We start from the raw sequence: 3630 nt of genomic DNA, 5'->3' as shown, positions 1-3630 counted from the left end.
TCCAGCACTCGCCTAAGTTCTCTCACTTAGAGACTTAGCTGCGGTCCGGCACTCGCCTAAGTTTGAAAAAATCCTACCGAGTGGAGAGCGATCCTCCCACTCGGGGGCTTAGCTGCAGTCCAGCACTCGCCTAAGTTCTCTCACTTAGAGACTTAGCTGCAGTCCGGCACTTGCCTATGTTTGAAAAAATCCTACCGAGTGGAGAGCAAACCTCCCACTCGGGGGCTTAGCTGCAGCCCAGTGCTCGCCTAAGTGTCGAAAAAATCCTACCGAGTGGAGAGCAAACCTCCCACTCGGGGGCTTAGCTGCAGCCCAGTGCTTGCCCAAGTGTTTAAAAATCCTACCGAGTGGAGAGTAAACCTCTCACTCGGAGGCTTAGCTACAGCCCAGTGCTCGCCTAAGTACAAGACTCGACCCAATCCGCGAGTCGACTGCTAACTCCCCCTTCGGAATTACACCGCAAATACAAGGTCATTCCGAGTGAAGATCAAGTTCCACTCGACGAATCAAACCATGAAGATGCCCAACGAGAAATCAATTTCGGATAAAGCCTAAAAGGTCCCAGACCTCTAAGTACTCGAGCCCTCGGCTCGACAAAGTTTAACTGTTACAAGTCCACTCGGCATCCCGAGGCAAATTTAAGGCAGAGTTTAACGGTTACAAATCCACTCGGCATTCTGAGGTAAATTTAAAGTTTTTCACTCCTCAGGAGGAGGACTGGAAGGGGCGACGAACTCATCCAAGTCGATCCCGTCGGCGATACGGGTGGCAGCGGCGATGAAAGTCTCCATGAAGTCTTGAAAGTTGTGCTTCCTGGTATTTCCAACTTGGATGGCCGCCAGCTTTTCTTCTCGCGCCTCCTTGCAGTGGACGCGGACCAGAGACAGAGCGACATCAGCACCACATCTAGCAGAAGATTTCTTCCATTCCGCCACTCGACCTGGGACTTCGTTAAGTCGAGCCATCAGAGACTCGAGGTCGTTCTGAAGCGTCGTCCCAGGCCAGAGTGATGTATCGATCCACGACATTGCAACTTTCAGCCGAGCCAGATAATCAACGACGCTGGTAACACGAGACTCCAGTCGGAGCACGTTCATGGCAGCCTCGTCCTTCACGAGAGAATTGGCGGGGTCCAAGCTTGGCTCCACTCGACCGGTTTCCTCTTCGAAGTTCTGGCAGAATTCTGCAAACACGATTCAAGAATAAGACAGTGGCCGTAGCGGGCTCGGCAATTACAAGAGAGTCAGATTGGAATAATTACCTTCGAGCATGACGAACAGCTTCTTGGCGAGCCCTTCGAGATAAGCCTCCAGATCTTTTGCCTTACCCGCCAGCTCGCCCTCCTTGTCGTGCAGAGCCATCTTCTCCTTCTTCAGTCGACTGGCATCTCAATTAGCTGTCTCAAGAGCAGCTTTCAGTCTGGAGTTCTCCTCTTCAAGAGTCCCGACCGAAGCCAGCTTCTCTTCTGCGAGCTTCGTTTTGCTCGAGGCCTCCTTCAGCGCCTCTGCAAGGTCTTGATCCTTCTTCTTCAGAGCTTCCTCCAGTTTATCTGCGGCGCGTCGAGTGGAACCAACATCAAGAATGGACAGGAAAGAAAAGCCACCTGTTAAGAGTGGAGAACCTCACCAGCCATACGTTTTGCCTCTTCTTGCGCCTTCTTCAAATTCTCCTAAGCGAGCTGCAAGTTAAGGTTGAGCTGGATCTGCTGATTCTCCAACTCAGTATAGCGAGCTACAAGTTCGCAAGATTTCTGCAAAAAGAAAAATCAGTCGACAGACATCCAAGATAAGTTGCTTCCGAGTAACTCAGAGACAATGATGACGTTTCTAAGACCACAGCCGAATCAAAAACATTCGACAGTAGTCTCGGGGACTACACCCAGTGGGTGCACTCAGCGTGCCCCCACTGGTTTTAAAAAAAAAAGAGAAAAAGAGAAAAAGTCAACTGCCCGCAGTCGACCGGATACAGTTCCACTCGACCTGGCCCGACCAAACCGAGTGAAGAAATACAGCTACAGCAACACAATAAAAAGACTACAGTCGACTGCCAACAGTCCATCGTAGTCTCGGGGACTACACCCAGTGGGTGCACTTAGCGTGCCCCCACTCGTCCAAGGATTGGCAGACACACCCAGTGGGTGTACAGATACAAAAGATCTTCGGAAAAGAGACTCTTCAAACAGCATATCATAACAGACCAAGTGTTGAGTCGACTGACCTGGACGTTGCTCTGAAGAGCCGAACTCGCGTCATAGGCTGCTTGGCTAGCCTCCCGAGCCATCTTCACTTGCTCCATCATGATCCCCGCCTGGCGTATAGCCTCCTTTGCAGCAGCCGCTTGGTCCTCAGGGACGGGGTATGCGGCAAAAAGTGAAGACGGATCCGCAGTCGACGACGAGGGCCGCGCACTCGCCAAGGGAACGGCGAAGGTCACAGAGGCCCGAGCGGTGTCACCACCATCCCGAGCCACGGCCTCGGACGCCGGAGCGGATTGGGAGATCTTGTCAGCCGACGCCCTCTTGTGCCTCCTCACTCTCAATGGACCGTTGTCGTCGTCATCCGGGAGGTCGATAACATGAGGAGGGGCTACAAAGGAAAAGTTTAATCGACCAGAGTTGCAGTAAATGATCAGTCGACTCAATACAGAACGTCAGTAATCGTACCAGGGTTGGAGGTAGCAGCATCCTCCATCTCTTGGTCGTCACCCTTGGCGGAGACCTCAGAAGTAGCAGCACTGCAAAACTCGAAAGTCAGTCGGCCGGCTCAATGAATCGACCAAGGATCTGTCCACGGTCGACGAAGGAAAACAAGTTTTATTATTACCCAGAAATGGTAGGGACAGCTATCTTCATCTTGGGTAGAGCCTTGGGCGGCTTGGACAGCGTCGTGCGTGGGAGCTTGGGGACCTTCCCAGTCGGCGTAGGGGAAGAGGTCCGAGGGCGTTTCGACGACTGCCCAACAGAAGCAGTCGCCTTGCCATGTTCCCGCGCTGGGTCGTGTGTGTGCTTGGACCGCCCCTCTGGGCGAGGGGGTTCGACCTTCTCCTCCTCCTCTTCTTCGCTGGAGTCGACATTGTCGTCTCCCTCTCCTTCACCGTCGGACTCCCACTCGCCTTGGTCGTCCCCACTCTCACCTCCGCTCGCCTCCCCTTCCTCAGTTGGCCCCTGAGCCCCGTTAGGCGTCGAGTACATCTCGGTGGTCGCCTGGAAAACAATAGACAAGACGAAAGTCAATCGACCAACTCAAAGAAGACCAATGCAGAAAACAAGATTTTAGTCGGGAGCATTTTCAGTCGGAATGCAAAGAACAAGACATACCTGGTCCACTTCATATGAGTTGTCGAGTGGAGTTACCCTCCTGGCTCCTCGGGGGTTGTCTTTGTTCCCCATGATGCTCGACAGCCACCCCTCCAGCATCTCGTCGGTGACCTCCTCCGGGTGGATCCGAGTGGTGTCATCAAGACCAAAATACAACCACATCGGGTGGTCACGGGCCTGGAGCGGTTGGATGCGCCTCTGGAGGAAGACCTCCAGTAGGTCCATCCCAGTCACACCCTCACGGACAAGCTCGACCACTCGACCGGCCAGCACTTTGACTTGGGCCCTTTCCTCCGGCGTCACTTTCAGAGAAG

Source organism: Triticum dicoccoides, chromosome 5A, assembly GCF_002162155.2.
Source record: "Triticum dicoccoides isolate Atlit2015 ecotype Zavitan chromosome 5A, WEW_v2.0, whole genome shotgun sequence".
Lineage (NCBI taxonomy): Eukaryota > Viridiplantae > Streptophyta > Magnoliopsida > Poales > Poaceae > Triticum > Triticum dicoccoides.
Note: the sequence above shows the minus strand (reverse complement) of the source record.